The sequence below is a fragment of the Tamandua tetradactyla genome, unplaced genomic scaffold (assembly GCF_023851605.1).
Source record: "Tamandua tetradactyla isolate mTamTet1 unplaced genomic scaffold, mTamTet1.pri scaffold_156_ctg1, whole genome shotgun sequence".
Taxonomy (NCBI): domain Eukaryota; kingdom Metazoa; phylum Chordata; class Mammalia; order Pilosa; family Myrmecophagidae; genus Tamandua; species Tamandua tetradactyla.
This window is the reverse complement of record NW_027518278.1, coordinates 78185-96421: the sequence shown is the minus strand read 5'-3', so window position 1 is coordinate 96421 and position 18237 is coordinate 78185. Positions and strand designations below refer to the sequence as shown.

Here is an 18237-nt window from a genome sequence, read left to right as displayed (position 1 = left end):
GTCAAAACAGCATAGTATTGGCATAAAGATAGATATATCGACCAATGGAATCAAATAGAGTGCTCAGATATAGACCCTCTCATCTGTGGACATTTGATCTTTGATAAGGCAGTCAAGCCAACTCACCTGGGACAGAACAGTCTCTTCAATAAATGGTGCCTAGAGAACTGAATATCCATATGCAAAAGAATGAAAGAAGACCCATCTCTCACACCCTACACAAAAGTTAACTGAAAATGGATCAAAGATGTAAACATTAGGTCTAAGACCATAAAATAGCTAGAGGAAAATGTAGGGAGATATCTTATGAATCTTACAATTGGAGGCAGTTTTATGGACCTTAAACCTAAAGCAAGAGCACTGAAGAAGGAAATAAATAAATGGGAACTCCTCAAAATTAAACACTTTTGTGCATCAAAGAACTTCATCAAGAAAGTAGAAAGACAGCCTATACAATGGGAATCAATATTTGGAAATGACATGTCAGATAAAGGTCAAGTATCCAGAATTTATAATGAGATTGTTCAACTCAACAACAAAAAGACAACCAACCCAATTACAAAATGGGAAAAAGACTTGAACAGACACCGCTCAGAGGAGGAAATACAAATGGCCAAAAGGCACATGAAGAGATGCTCAATGTCCCTGGCCATTAGAGAAATGCAAATCAAAACCACAATGAGATATCTCACACCCACCAGAATGGCCATTATCAACAAAACAGAAAATGACAAGTGCTGGAGAGGATGCGGAGAAAGAGGCACACTTATCCACTGTTGGTGGGAATGTCAAATGGTGCAACCACTGTGGAAGGCAGTTTGGCGGTTCCTCAAAAAGCTGAATATAGAATTGCTATACGACCCAGCAATACCATTGCTGGGAATCTACTCAAAGGAATTAAAGGCAAAAACTTAAACGGACATTTGCACACCAATGTTTATAGCAGCGTTATTTACAATTGCAAAGAGATGGAAACAGCCAAAATGTCCATCAACAGACGAGTGGCTAAACAAACTGTGGTATATACATACGATGGAATATTATGCAGCTTTAAGACAGGATAAACTTATGAAGCATGTAATAACGTGGATGGACCTAGAGAACACTATGCTGAGTGAGTCTAGCCAAAAACTAAAAGACAAATACTGTATGGTCCCAATGATGTGAATCGACACTCGAGAATAAACTTGGAATATGTCATTGGTAACAGAGTTCAGCAGGAATTAGAAACAGGGTAAGATAATGGGTAATTGGAGCTGATGGGATACAGACTGTGCAACAGGACTAGATACAAAAACTCAAAAATGAACAGCACAATAATACCTAATTGTAAAGTAATCATGTTAAAACACTGAATGAATCTGCATCCGAGCTATAGGTTTTTGTTTTGTTTTGTTTTGTTTTGTTTTGTTCTTACTATTATTACTTTTATTTTTTTTTCTCTATATTAACATTCTATATCTTTTTCGTTTGCATTGCTAGTCCTTCTAAACCGATGCAAATGTACTAAGAAATGATGATCATGCATCTATGTGATGATGTTAAGAATTACTGATTGCATATGTAGAATGGTATGATTTCTTAAAAAAAAAATGGACAGCACAATACTACCTAATTGTAATGTAATTATGTTAAAACACTGAATGAAGCTGCATCTGAGCCATAGTTGTTTTTTTCTTATATATTTTTGTATTTTTTATTTTTTCTCTATATTATTTCATTTCTTTTTCTGTTTCTTGCTATTTCTTTTTCTAAATCGATGCATATGTACTAAGAAATGATGATCATACATCTATGTGATGATATTAAGAATTACTGATTGCATATGTAGAATGGAATGATTTCTAAATGTTGTGTTAATTTTTTTTAATTAATAAAAAAATGTAAAAAAAAAATAGGGGAAGATCTGTACCAAATCTGAAATCTAGGAAAATGGGGCATGTCCATGGAACAGAGGATTTTGTTATATATGAGGAAGATATGAATAGATTACACAGGAGAGTCAACTCTCTACTCCTCCCTTCTGAGAAATGTCCTATCTCTGGCTGCAAGTTGAAGTGCCAGTATCACCTACTTTGAATAGACATTCTAGGAGCAGTTTTAATCCCTTTCTCTATGATGTGGCACCTTGTACACCGCAAATGAGGTAGGATATACCCGATAGTATTTTTTATTTGGCATCCAGAAAATTAGATGAATAGAGAAAGCTAGCTTCTACTGCAGTCAATTTACTGCTGACATTTTTCTGCTGGCTCCTTTTCTGCTTCTTTAGACTGTCACATACCTGAACTAGCAATGCAGATTTACATTCACTAACTAGCCTTTATGATTAAGATGTGAGAGGGGGATTCGGTTAGCAGCTGCACAAACGAAAGTAAAAAATTGTTCTGTTCTTCATTGTGTTCTTATGTACCAGCCTTCATAACATTTATCACAATCCTTAGTATTTTTTATCTTCCTCAACTAAAATATAAGTTCCTTGAGGAAAGGACTGTTTTCTTTTTCTTCTTTGTTCTGTCCTTAGCATCTGACAGATTGCATGACATATAATTTGTGCATTTTTAATTTATTTAATGAATTGAGCTAGCCTCAAGATTGACTGTCATAAACAATGCAAAAGTGAAGCATATCTACAGAAATTTGAAGAAGGGTTTCTGATCAAGATTTTCAGAACACTTATAAGTTGTCATTCATGTGTGAAGGTAACAGATATGTTCTTTGGTATGTAAAGGTATGAAAGTGCCTTTCTTGAAGTAATTCCATGAGATATTACTCTAGCCAGTGAAATAATAAATTGAAGATGGTAAGAATGTGAAGTATTGTTCTAAGAGTGGTTGTACTAAACATTAAAACCTTTTACATACAGAATATGAAACAACTGCTGTAGTATTATGAAAAATATCAAATAATTCTTAGGAAAAGATAAAGCCATAAGCTAGGTCTTTTACCCAAATAAACTAAAATTTATATTGATAGGTTTCCTTATATTATACTATTCTTATATTTCTGAAGTGGCAATTACAGAAATAGTAGATAAATATTTCTTTTCAAATGTAAAATCTAGAACAGTGAGCCTCTGCCTGAGAAATCCTCCAACCTTCGGAATCCATGGATGGAGTTTACAGACTATGGCACTTTGAAATTCTGTATAAAATTATGTATATTTTTTCCTTGGAAAATTTCTCAGAAAGACCCATTACTGCTATACGAAAGTGAAGAAATTACAAAGCTGCACTGAAGCCTGAGATTGTTAAATGCAAAGCAAGAACAAACAAATCAGTTTTCTTATCAAGATATTCAAATGGATAAAATATTTCATTTTAAAAAATTCTCAGATTGGGTTAGAAAACAAAATCCAGCTCTTTTCTGGCTGAAATCATGGAGGATGTTGAAGAGAACATGGTTACAGCTGTACTAGAAACCCTTAAGAAAAAGTGAAGTAATTTTGCTGAACTGAAGATCAAGTGCTTGAGAAAGAAGTTTGCCCAAAAGATGCTTCAAAAGGCAATGTGCTGGTGCACCCTCTTTGGCAGCACATATAAGATCAGCATGGCCCCTATGCAAGGATGACATGTAAATTCGTGGCAGTGTGCCTGTTTAAATCTCTTGTGTACCCCAGGAAAGCTGAGTTCTTTCATCCTCATTCAATATTTCTGGGTGAGATCTTTTTTATTGTTTCCATGGAGATGTGACCCATCCAATTGTTGGTGACAATTTTTTATTAAATGGTTATCATGAAGATGTCTCCACCCATTCAAGGTGGGGTTGCTTACTGGAGCCCTTTAAGAGGAAACTATTTCGAAATGAATTTTAGAATCAATAGAGCTGAGAGAGCCGCACAACCAGAGATCTTTGGAGATGGGGAAGAAGAACACCCCCAGGGAATCCTTATGAAATGAGAAACCAAGAGAAAAAGCTGGCAGATGTTGACATTTTCCTTTCCAGCTGACAGAGGTGTTTTGGACCCATCAGCCTTTCTTAAGTGAAGGTATCCTTATGTTGATGCCAAAACTGAATAGTTTCAGGGCCTTAGAACTGTAAACTTTCAACTTAATAAATTCCATTTTTAAAAGCCATTCCAGTTCTGCTATATTTCATTCCAGCAGCTTACAAAGTAAAACAGGTAAGAAAGAAGCTTATTTTTGAAAAAGCTAAATACTATCACAAGGAATATAGGCAGATGTACAGAACCGAGATTAGAATGGCTCGAATGGCTAGAATAGCTGGCAACTTCTGTATACCTGCAGAACCCAAACTGGTGTTTGTCATAAGAATCAGAGGTATCAATGGTGTGAGCTCAAAGTTCTGAAAGTGTTGCAGCTTCTTTGCCTTTGCCAAATCTTTATTGGTACCTTTGTTAAGCTAAAGGCCTCAATTATCATGCTAAGAATTATGGAACCATTTATTGCATGGGGGTACCTGAACCTGAACTAATTGCATGATCTCTTGGTAAATATGGCATCATCTGCATGGAGGACCTGACTCATGAGATATATACTGTTTGGAAATCCTTCACAGAAGCAAACAACTTTCTGTGGCCCTTCAATTTATCTTATCTCAGAGGTGGAATGAAGAAAAGACCACCCTTTTTTTTTTTAAATAAAACTTTTTTCATTGTATAGTATAACATATATACAAAGCAAAGAAATAAAAAAGAGCGTTAGTTTTCAAAGCACTCTTCAACAAGTTATTAAAGGACAGAACCCAGAGTTTGTCATGGGCTACCATAGGATCCTCTCATATTTTTCCTGCTAGCTGCTCCAGAATATAGGAGGCTAGAGGGCTTAAATACTTTTTTTTATCATCACAATCAACTGTTTTTCCTTTTTTTGTGAACAGTAACGTATATACAAAAAAGCTATAAATTTCCAAGCATAGCACCACAGTTAGTTATAGAACATAATTCAGACTTTGACATGGGTTACAATTTCACAATTTTAGGTTTTTACTTCTAGCTGCTTTAAATACTAGAGACTAAAAGAGATATCAATTTAATGATTCAGCACTCATACTCATTTGTTAAGTCCTATCTTCTATGTAAAATTCCATCATCAAACTTTGATCTTTCCAGACCTCTCTTTGGGGTTGTTTGGGCTATGGCAATTCTAAACTTTTGCTATTGGAAGTGTCTGTCACTAATATGGGGTAGCAAGATGGAATTATCTGATGTTCTAGAGAGGCTAGGCTAGGTTTTAGGACTTATTTGGACCAGGGACCCATCTGGAGGTTGTAGGTTTCTGGAAAGTTACTCTAGTGCATGGAAACTTTGTGGAATCTTATGTATTGCTGTAGGTGTTCTTTAGGATTGGCTGGCATGTTCGTGGTTGGGGTTTGGCAGGTCATGACAGGTAGTAAGTTCTACCTAAAGCTTGCATAGGAGTAACCTCCGGAGTAGCCTCTCAACTCTATTTGAACTCTACCTGCCACGGATATTTTATTAATTACACTTCTCTCCCCCCTTTTGGTCAAGACGTAATTGTTGATCCCATGGTGCCAGGTCTGGATTCATCACTCGGAGTCCTCTCCCATGTCGCCAGGGAGACTTTCACCCCTGGATGTCATGTCTCACATGGGGGGAGGGCAGTGATTTCACTTGCAGAGTTGGGCTTAGAGAGACTGAGGCCACATCTGAGCAACAACAGAAGCCCTCCAGAAGTAACTCTTAGGCATGCCTATAGGTAGTCTAAGCTTCTCTGCTATCTACATAAACTTCGCAAGGGTAAGTCTTGTGATTGAGGGCAGGGCCTATTGATTTGGGTATCCCTAAGGTTTAACATAGTATCAGGGGATTCTGTGCTGGTAATGTTTAATAGTTTCATAGTCTTTCTCCCTCCTTCAGGGGACTTTGCTGGTACTTTTTGATTATCTGCTTAATATACTCTAGGACGTTTCCAGGCATTATAGTGATCTATACAGGATTAGAGGCCCTCTTTCTTATTCGGTGCTTTCTGTGTTTCAGTTGTTCAAATATGCTATACAGATAGGTTGAATTAGATGATGCACTACAGAAAATTTCAGTTCCAGGCCAAATAAACCTTTCTTACATTGGTCTCACAGAGTATGTGTGGTTCTACTCTTTTCTTTATCCCTGTGTTCTGAATTACTTTAACCCCAACCTGTTCAGCTTTGTTCTTATTTCTAAATATCAGGTTACATATATAAACAGCCTCTTATAATCCAGAAATAAGAATCACCACTCCAGGCTAAGTGTGTCTGCTCTAAAAGCATACATTCCAGGCTGCTGTTTTCTTATAAGCATTTTCTAAAGGTGACCATACCATTGTTGATTTTTTGTTCCTGGCTTATTTTGTCTCACCAAATGTCCCACATGTTCATTCACATCGTTGTATGCCTCACAACATTGTTCCTTTTTGAAACAGTAGAACCTTCATTCATAAGTACACACCATCGTTTACCAAATCTACATCTCTGACAATGCATCCTTCAGCCTCCTGCATTCATCGGGCCTCATGTAGAGGGCCCAAAGTCCACAGTCCATCAGCGTTCTCAATTTTAGATAATTTCATTTTTCCCAAGAGACAGAAAACCAATAAACACACCCTCACCAAATAAATCTAAACCTCCTCTTAGCTCTTGTCCTTCACCCCATTATTTACCTCTGCTGTTGGTGTGGTAGTGCTGATGGTTTCCTTTTGAACATAGCTTATAGCATACAATAGCAGTTTTCCCCCTGTACCCTGAACTTAAACACTCTTTATACGAGAATCATATCACTGAAGTAATTCTTATGAGAACTCATTCATATTTCTAATGTAAGTCAGCAGGACACATAGGTGTATACAACCTGTTTCAATCTTGTTCATCTTCAGTATGGTGATATTACGCCTACACCCACTAGAGAATCACCTTCACTCCTATCCCCTTACATTGTAGTTCAACCTCATTAGCTAATGGTTCACCTATCTCTAGCTTCTATGTAACTCTAAGTCCCCTATATTCTGTATTATAAGCCTCTGATTATACTTTTATTCTGGTCATAAAAGTGGAATCATACAGTATTTGTCTTTTTGTGTCTGGCTAATTTCACACAGCATTATGTCCTCAAGGCTCATCCATCTCATCATATGCTTTAGGATGTCATTTTGTCTTACTGCTGCATAATACTCCATTGTATGTATATACCACATTTTATTGAGCCACTCATCTGTTGATGGGCATTTGGTTTGTTTCCATCTTTTGGCAATTGTGAGTAATGCTGCTATGGACATCAGTGTGCAAATGTCTGTTTATGTCATTGCTTTCAGCTCTTCTGGGTATATACCAAGTAGTGCTATTTGCTTGGTCATAGGACAACTTGATATTTAGTTTCCTAAGGAACTGCCAAACAGTCTTCCATAGTGGGTACACCATTATACATTCCCACCAGCAGTCTATAATTGTCCCAGTTTCTCCACATCCCCTCCAGCATTTATAGTTTCCTGTTTGTTTAATAGCAGCCATTCTTATAGGTGTGAGGTGGTATCTCATTGTAGTCTTGATCTGCATTATAATTAGTGAAAATGAGCATCTCTTCATGTGCTTTGAAGTCATCTGTATTAGCTCTTCAGAAAAATGCCTATTCATATCTTTAGCCCATTTTATAATTGGATTTTTCTTTTGTTGTTGAGTTGTATAATTTCTTTGTATATTCAGGAAATCAAATCTTTGTCCAATAAGTGATTTTGAAATATTTTCTCCCATTGGGTTGGCTGCCTCTTCACCTTTTTGACAAAGTCTTTTGAGGGCAAAGTCTTTTGAGGGGCAGAAGCATGTAGCATTTGAGGAATTCCCATTTATCTACTTTTTCTTTTGTTGCTTGTGCTTTTGGGTGTAAAGTTTAGGGAGCTACCTCCTATTACTAGGGCTTGAAGATGTTTCCGTACATTTTCTTCTAGAAGCTTTATGGTTCTGGCTAGTATATTTAGATATTTGATCCACTTTGACTTAGTTTTTGTGTAGGGTATAAGATAGGGGTCCTCTTACATTCTCTTGGCTATTGATATCCAGTTCTTCCATGCCCAGTTATTAGAAAGACTATTTGTCCTAGTTCAGAGGATTTGGGGGCCTTGTAAAAAAAATCAGTTGACCATAGATTTGGTGGCCATTTCTGCACTCTTGATTCGATTCCATTGGTCAGTGCTTCTGTGTTTGTGCCAGTACCATGCTGTTTTGATGAATGTGGCTTTATAATAGGCTTTAAAGTCAGGGAGTGTTAATCCTCCCACTTTGTTCTTCTTTTTTTAGGATGCTTTTAGGGATTCATGATCTCTTTCCTTTCCAGGTGAATTTGGTAGTTAGTTTTTCCAAATCTTCAAAGTAAGTTGTTGGAATTTTGATTGCTGTAGATCAATTGAGGGAGAATTGACATCTTAACTATATTTAGCATTTCTATCCATGAGCAGGGAATATCTTTCCACGTTGCCTTTGATTTCTTTTAGCAGTGTTATATAGTTTTCTGTGTACAAGTCTGTCTGTAGTTAAGTGTAGGAGCCAAAAGGTTAAAACAAGACCTGCAGAATTTGCTGGGAGCAACTGGCATCCCTGGTTGGGCAAGAAACTGAGGAGATTGTTACTTGCTTTGATTGTAACAGTCTGGGAGGAACAGAATGTTCCTTTACCCCTAAATGGTTATGTTAAGTATGAAGAAAGTTAGTACTTTGTGTCCTTAGGAAACCCTGCAGTATATAAGCAGGAGCTGGTGCAGAATAAAGTTTTCTCTTTCTTTCTTTCAGGGAACTTGAAGGATATTAAGGAATGATGAGAAAGAGAAAGAGACTGAAAGAAAGAGACAGATGCACCAGCTCCTTTTGATTTCAATGTCATGAGTGTCAGTACAAGACAGGGCTAAAATTGAGGGTGCCTCACAGAAAAAGTGATAGATTACATTGGACTTGCAGAAATGCAAACTGTATGTACACAGTGGCCAAGGAGCCAGTAAAGCTGATCATGTTGGACCCAGGGACAAGGGCACAGCAGAGTCTCATGTACATAACAACTTGGTAGTGAAGAGGATTGCAGTTCACTGCATAGCAGGCATAGTCCATTGAAGAGAGGAGGAACTACTCAGTGGCACACAAGAAGAAAAGAATACACCTGGTTGTGGCAGCCTGATAATGAAATATGCTTGTTGGAAATTGGTAAGTTCACTGAAGGTTTTAGAGGTGATGACTGTTAAGTAACAAAGGTCAAAAAATGAGAGGCGATGAAGAAAATGTTCACTGGGGTGTGAAGCTGGAGATCCAGGCAGATTATTAGTATCACCACGGTATTCCCCAGTACAATAATCAGATATATGAGGAGAAATATTATAAGGAGAACCCTCCAGATCACTTCAGAATCTTTCAATCTGATAAGGGTGAAGTCAGGCACATTTGTGTTATTTCTACTTCCCATAGCATTCACCTGTTGCAGACTGCTGAGCAATTAAATGTAATACTTGGCATGAGTGATTGTAAAGAGTTTTTGTGTTTATATGAGTGATTCTGCATTTCAAAAATTAGTTTCATAGTCTTAGAAATATATAATAAGGAGTAATTTGCAAAATGTGAAGGGAAAATTCTTACTTTTACTGCCAAATATAAATGAGGTTCTAATACATCCTTTGCATTTCATATAATAGAAATTCATTAATGTTGAATAATTAGGATGACTGATTATAAATGCTTCCATTTATTAATACATTTATACAGATAAAAGATTATTTCAAAGGTATTGCTGTTCTCATCTTTTAGTTGAGAGTGAAAGGTTTTAAGATATGAGGTAATTGAGAGAGAAGGTAAACAAAAAATTAACTTATCCAGCATCATAACCATTAAGTGTAGATTCTATGATTCTACAAAGATTGGTTGAATCAAGAGAGCATATTTAGCACATTGCATTTCTATTTATGGTTACCTGCAGGCAAATAATAAACAGTGATATATATGTAACAAATAATGATAGTTTTAATGCATCATTTTCTGTTGTTTTGTATTCAATATTATGTAATACAAAGGACACATAAGAAAGTAAGTCCTAGGCCTCTTTACTGGGTATACTAATATTATATACTGTGCATTAATATTAATTTTCAAAAGATAACATGTTTTTTTTAAAGCTTTTTTTATTAATTAAAAAAAGAATTAACGAAACAATTAGAAATCATTCCAATCTACATGTACAGTCAGTAATTCTTAATAACATCACATAGTTGCATATTCATCATTTCTTAGTACATTTGCATCGATTTAGAAAAAGAAATAAAAAGACAACAGAATAAGAATTAAAACAATAATAGAAAGAAAAAAAACAAAAAAAACAAAAACAAAAAACCTATACCTCACATGCAGCTTCATTCAGTGTTTTAACATAATTGCATTACAATTGGGTAGTATTGTGCTGTCCATTTCTGAGTTTTTATATCCAGTCCCGTTGTACAGTCTGTATCCCTTCAGCTCCAATTATCCATTCTCTTTTTTTTTTTAATTAACGGAAAAAAAGAAATTAACCCAACATTTAGAGATCATACCATTCTACATATGCAATCATTAATTCTTAACATCATCACATAGATGCATGATCATCATTTCTTAGTACATTTGCATTGGTTTAGAAGAACTAGCAACATAATCGAAAAAGATATAGAATGTTAATATAGAGAAAAAAATAAAAGTAATAATAGTAAAATCAAAACAAAACAAAACAAAACAAAAACCTATAGCTCAGATGCAGCTTCATTCAGTGTTTTAACATGATTACTTTACAATTAGGTATTATTGTGCTGTCCATTTTTGAGTTTTTGTATCTAGTCCTGTTGCACAGTCTGTATCCCTTCAGCTTCAATTACCCATTGTCTTACCCTGTTTCTAACTCCTGCTGAACTCTGTTACCAATGACATATTTCAAGTTTATTCTCGAATGTCCGTTCACATCAGTGGGACCATACAGTATTTGTCCTTTAGTTTTTGGCTGGATTCACTCAGCATAATATTCTCTAGGTCCATCCATGTTATTACATGGTTCATAAGTTTATCTTGTCTTAAAGCTGCATAATATTCCATCGTATGTATATACCACAGTTTGTTTAGCCACTCTTCTGTTGATGGAGATTTTGGCTGTTTCCATCTCTTTGCAATTGTAAATAATGCTGCTATAAACATTGGTGTGCAAATGTCCGTTTGTGTCTTTGCCCTTAAGTCCGGGTCGTATGGCAATTCTATATTCAGCTTTTTGAGGAACCGCCAAACTGCCTTCCACAGTGGTTGCACCATTTCACATTCCCACCAACAGTGGATAAGTGTGCCTCTTTCTCCGCATCCTCTCCAGCACTTGTCATTATCTGTTTTATTGATAATGGCCATTCTGGTGGGTGTGAGATGATATCTCATTGTGGTTTTGATTTGCATTTCTCTAATGGCCAGGGACATTGAGCATCTCTTCATGTGCCTCTTGGCCATCCGTATTTCCTCTTCTGAGAGGTGTCTGTTCAAGTCTTTTTCCCATTTTGTAATTGGGTTGGCTGGATAACATGTTTTTTAACTTTTTAAATTTAAAATAAAATTTCTTCCAAAATTATATTTTGAAATTCTGTTCATTGTTGGTACATCCTGATTCTGCAAATTCTATATTATCATTTCTACAAATCCTGGCATTATTTAGGTAACACCTAAATTATATGTCTATGGATATGGATATTTTCCTAATTCCTCATTTTATTTGATCAACAATAAAGCCTTCTAACTTTCAGAATAATACTTATGTGAGAAAAGGAAGAACAGTTTCAAGTATGACTGTCTAAAACTGTGTCAAGCTTCAATGTGTCCCACATATACAATATGTTCACCAATTAAGGAACTTGAAAATTTCTGCAATATATCTGTTTTCTTTTAGATAAGTTATTTTTAAATCCTTGTTCAGACATTTTGCTTTACTCTGAGGAAAAATAAATTAACCCCAAATTTTTCTCAGATCCTGGTCAAATGAAACTTCCCTTGAAATTGCACATCGCAAGTATATTAAGGAGCTTCTGTGAAAAAGGCAGGACAGAGTATACCTGCCTTTCCCTTACTAATGCCAAGGCATCTCTTAAATTGAGGACTCCTTATAATGCCCCATTCCGCTGTCTCTGTGACCAATTTCCAAGGAAATTATTGGGCATATTTCTAGGAACTAATGCATCAATGTTAAGTTTAAACCAGAGAATACCTTTTCTCTTACACACCACATAATTTTGACAATGATGATATTCTTTTGAGGTCCTGTAATATCTGACTGGGTAACAAAGAAGGTATTTTCTAGGGAAATGCTTAATTACCCTGTGACTGAGAGCCCAGTCCATTAACTACCAGGGATGGAATAGCACATTTTTTATTATCAAACATGTTTGTATTTAAATGTGTGACACTATCAGGGAATTAAATATTTGTTCATTACACTAAAATTAAAATAAAATTCAAGGAAGAAAATTTTAAAAATCATTGTGTTTCTAATCTTGACATATATATTCTTACAATTATCTTCTTTTAGGCATAGCTAATTTATATCTATACTTATGTGGTCATTAATTTTTATCATGCTGTATTTTCAGTATCATTCAGATTTTGTGGCTAAATATTCATAATACAGCTTATCCTTAGTTATATTAGACTTTCATAAAACTGATAAAGTTTTATGTATTTTCAGCTGGCTGGTGCAACCTAACAGTTCTTTAGGCATATGTGCCAGCTAATGAATGATCATTTCTGAGGCATCACAAAGACAACTTAATATCTCCATTCAGGTTTGGCAGTTTCAACTAATTCATTGTTACAGAAGATGTATTGCTGTATTCATCAAAAAAAATATTTCTGGAACTTATTTTATGTTTTCGTGTTCTTCACTCTTATTTTATTAGAATAAACAAGAAAGAAAAGAAGAAAGTAAGAATAACTGCTGAGATGTACAACATTTTGTTACAAAATTTTCTCCTCTGTTTATAAAGAACATAGTTGCTTTCTTGTGAATCTCACAAATATTAATATTATAATAAATTTTCAGGAAGCACTGGATGTAACTCATAGAAAAAACTGCTTACACTCCAAAATTTCAGGAGGGAATTTGTTGGTATGGATAAAGGAGCTACAAATTAATGCATTTTATATTTGGTGAACTTTTAGATGTATATTCATTAAAAAATTAGTGATAGTGTGCCAGACTTAATTGGTGATTAAAAAGCCTGCACCAATTTATTTTACAGCAGGTGACCTTGGTGCTTCAATCAAATGAGAGAATGATGCCATTAGTCAATGCCATCCCAATAGGGTAGGTTATATTTGCAAAATCACGAGGAGAGAATTTTTTTCAATGCATTGGAATCAATTCTTTATAGTCATTGAGTGAAATTTTGAGTAATATGATTAAAGGTTGAAGAGAGAATAATTTACAAAACTAATTCTATGACTGATCTATTTTTCTGAATCTTTATTGCTGGCATTCCAATTGATCAACTCTACTAGTAACATAGAATTGGTAGAAGACTGGAAGTGAGAGACAAAGGAAATATGACCGCTTTGTCTTAGATTTCCACACAATTAGCTCTTTATCCCTGAAAATTATTCAGTGCTATTTATTTTGAAATCTATGGCTGCACTTAATACTGTCAAATTATGTGTTTTGAAGCTCTGTTAAGGACTTTAATGTCTTCAGAAAAATTAGTGCTGTTTCAATTTTATACTACCCTTTATATCTCTGGAATAGAGGTTTACTTCTAGCATGACTATGTTGCCACAATAGTTTAGTATTTCAATATATTTATATTCATAAAGTACATATTTCCACTTTTAACCAAATTCTTATAGACATAATATAACTGGGTTCACTTTTTAATTGAATAAGTTACTCTGTCTTTTAATTGGAATGTCTCATCTCCTTACACTTAAAATAATTATTAATGTGTTATTTTCAGTTTAAGTCATCCATTTTAGGACTTCCAACACCACTCTCCTGGCTTCTTTCACTTTAATAAAATATTTAATATTAAATAGTATTCTCTTGTTAGTTTCCATAATACCTCATTTAATTATACTGTCAGTGATTTTTCCAGGGGTTAAAATGTACATCCTTAAATTATTGCAGTTCCCTTTAAAAATAAAAATCCAGAAACCATCAGTTAGGAAAAACAGACTTTGGGCATACTGTCAAAGGCATAAAAAATGATCCTTGATATGCTCAAAGAAGCCAAAGGAAGACAGAAATAATTAAAGGATATCATAAGAGAATTTCAATAAAATTGATTTAAAATAAATTTAAAAGGAACTAAACATAAATACTAAGCTTGAAGAAAATGATAAAAAAATAAAAAATTCCTTAGAGGATTTCAAGTGTAGATTAGACCTGATATAGGAAAAAAATCAGTAAACCATAAGACATATGAAATGATTAAATCTGAGGAGGAAAAGTGAAATCACTGATAAGGAATGAACAGACTCTAAGAGACGTTTGGTGCACCATCAAGAATACTAATATATTCCTTATGGTGACTCAGAGTGTATATTTCAAGACATATGGCTGAAAACTTCCCAAATTTATTTAAAACATGAATGTACACCCGACAACCCAACAAACACAATACAGAATGAACATGTAGACAGCCATGTCCAGATACACTGCTGTCTACATGTCAACATCTTAGGACAAGGAGAGTTTGCTGAAAGGCTTAGGAAAAGAGCAATATGTTTTGTAAAATGAAATGCAGATTTCTCTTTAGAAACAACTGAGGAAAAAACTCATTGAGACAAAATATTTACATGCTGAAAGAAAAGAATTGTCAATTAAGAATTTATATCCAAGAAGACTGTCTTAAAAATGAAGGGGAGATAAAGACAAGCCTAGAAAAATAAAACATGAAGAAGTTCATTACCATTAAACCTGGCTTACAAGCAATACTAAAGGGAGATTTTCACACTGAAAGAAAAAGACACTAGACAGTGGATTGAAGAAGAAGAAAATAATAAAGACTTCTGGTAGAGGTAAACATGGGTAAATATAAACCCCATTATTATTATTACATTGTGTTTTCTGTACCTAGCTCCACTGTTTAGTTGTTAAATGTTGTAAATACAAAATATATAAAAGTAATGACACATCTATGTTTTATGGCATTCAATGTGAAAAGACATAATTTCTATAGATGGGGGAATGGAAGAAAAAAGAGTGCTTGTGTATGCTATTGAAGTCAAATTGCTCTAAAATCATGTGATTACTACAGATCTATGAGTTTATATTTAATCCTAGTGGTAAACCACAACAACAGTATCTGAAAATATGCAGAAGAAAATGAGAAGGTACTCAAAATGGTACAAAAAAATACAAAGAATTACACTATATACTAATAGAGAGGTCAAGTCAACAAAAACATATCTCAATTATATATGTATGTATGCATGCATGGATGTTTGTATCTAAAGAGCAGAACCCCACAATACATGATGCTAACATTGACATAACTGAAGGGGTAAATAAACGGATCTAAGGTAATAATAGGGTAAATCAATTTACCATATACAACAATGTATACTACATCTATACAGAAAATTGATAAGAAAATAAAAGACCTAAATGACATTATGAACCAACTAAAGCTAACAGACTCTTGACCCACAACACCAAATACACATTACTTTCCAATGCATAGAGGTCATTCTCCAGGATAGGTTTTATGATAAGTCACAGAACAAGTACTAATACATTTAACAAGTTAGAAATCATGCTGTGTATCTTCTTTGACCCCACAGCTAGTAATGAATTAAGCTAGTAATGAATAACTGAATGATAACTGGAAATATCACAAATATGAGGAAATCAAACAGCACACTCAACCCACAGGTCAAACAAAAGATCACAAAGGCAATTAGAAAATATCTTGAAGTAAATGAACAAAAATTCAGTAAACCAAACTTATAGGATGCAACAAATATAACAGTGAGAAATTCATGGGTGTAAATGCTTACTATAAAGAAAGAGGGAGGGGTACAAGGGTAGTTCAGTAGTAGATTTCTCACCTGCCATGTGGGAGGCCTGGGTTCAATACCTGGCCCATGCACTTACCCCCCACCAAGAAAACAAACAAAGACAACAACAAAAAATTCGACAAGTGGTGCTGCAGTAATGGGATATACTCATATGGAAAAATAATGAAATGTGATCCCACCATACAGCGTACAAAAAAAAAGGGATCTCACAACTTGAGGAAATAGAAACAGAAGAATAAAGATTGAGAAATTAAAAAGATGATAGTGGAGATAAAGGAAATTGAGAATAAAGAAACAATAAAGAGTATCAATAAACTGAAAGTGGGTTCCTTGGAAAGATCAATACAATTCATGACACTTAAACTCACAAAGAAAAAAAAAGAGAGAGAGGAGGCAAACAAATCATAAATGAAAAAAAAGGTACATTACCATCAAACCCAAAGAAATAAAAAGGAGTTGAAGAGGATACTATGGACAGCAGTAACCCCAAAATTAAATAACCTAGCTGTAATGGTAAAGAACTTAGAAAACCACAAACTACCTACACTTACTCCAGAAGAAAGAGAAGATCTTGGCAGACCAAAAACATTGAAAGTAATAAAACCAATCATCAAAAATTTCTCATCTAGTCAGGCTTCTCGGAAGATGGCGGCTTAGTAAGACGCGCAGATCTTAGTTTCTCCTCCAGAGCAGCTACTAGGGGAGTAGAAACAATACAGAACAGCTCCCAAAGCCATGACAGAGATAAAAAAAGACAGTGTACCCCATCCTGGAACGGCTGGCTGGCTGAGAGAACCCGCTCTGGTGAGATCGCCGAGGGGCGCGGGCTTCACCGGGCGGGGCGGCAAGCAGCTGGAGTCACTCCCTTCCCCCTTCCCGGGCCGGCTGGGAGAATTGGACAGGCGGTCCCCTCAAACTGCCATGGCTGGCACCCACACCACACACGGGCCCCCAGACCAACTGAGAGAATTGGATCGGAAATCCCCAGGCCGCGGAGAATGGTGACGGGGGTGGCCCTTCCAAACTCATGAATCCCCGGGAACGGTGCACACTCCCGGGCAGGCCGCTGCGGCTGGCGCCCTCCCACCACGCTTCGCGCCCCGGGCTGACTAGGAAATTCGGACGGGCGCTTTCCCGGGCTGTGGCGGCCAGCGACCCTCCCCGCGTTCGGACCCTGGGCTGGCTGGCACTCTTCCAAGCCGCTTCGGCTAGCGAACCTCCCGGAAGGTGAGAGTTTTCCAAAGTTAAAGGACGCAAGCACCTTTTACTGGTGGGACCTGCAGACAAACGTGTGCCACGAGCACCACCTACTGGGCAGGATAACAAAAAAAACAGAACCCAGAGATTTCACAGAAAAATCTTCCAAACTTTTGGATCCAACACCAAGGGAAATCTGTCTAAATGCGCAGATGCCAGCAGAAGATAATGGATCACACTCAAAAAATTGAAAATATGGCCCAGTCAAAGGAACAAACCAATAGTTCAAATGAGATACAGGAGCTGAGACAACTAATGCTGAATATACAAAGAGAAATGGAAAACCACTTCAAAAAAGAAATCGATAAATTGAAGGAGGACATGAAGAAGACATGGGCTGAACATAAAGAAGAAATAGAAAAACTGAAAAAACAAATCACAGAACTTATGGAAGTGAAGGACAAAGTAGAAAAGATGAAAAAAACAATGGATACCTACAATGATAGATTCAAAGAGACAGAAGATAGAATTAGTGATTTGGAGGATGGAACATCTGAATTCCAAAAACAAACAGAAACTATCGGGAAAAGAATGGAAAAATTTGAACAGGGTATCAGGGAACTCAAGGACAATATGAACCACACAAATATACGTGTTGTGGGTGTCCCAGAAGGAGAAGAGAAGGGAAAAGGAGGAGAAAAACTAATGGAAGAAATTATCACTGAAAATTTCCCAACTCTTATGAAAGACCTGAAATTACCGATCCAAGAAGTGCAGCGCACCCCAAAGAGATTAGACCCAAATAGGCATTCTCCAAGACACTTACTAGTTAGAATGTCAGAGGTCAAAGAGAAAGAGAGGATCTTGAAAGCAGCAAGAGAAAAACAATCCATCACATACAAGGGAAACCCAATAAGACTATGTGTAGATTTCTCAGCAGAAACCATGGAGGCTAGAAGACAGTGGGATGATATATTTAAATTACTAAAAGAGAAAAACTGCCAAGACTCCTATATCCAGCAAAATTATCCTTCAAAAATGAGGGAGAAATTAA

At 35.8% G+C, this 18237-nt stretch overlaps 1 pseudogene; it reads left to right on the top strand.

Annotated features, from left to right (window-relative positions):
• Window positions 1-4057: 4057 nt before the first annotated feature.
• LOC143673161 (large ribosomal subunit protein uL30 pseudogene) lies at window positions 4058-9910 on the top strand (annotated as a pseudogene).
• The last annotated feature ends 8327 nt before the right edge of the window (window positions 9911-18237 follow it).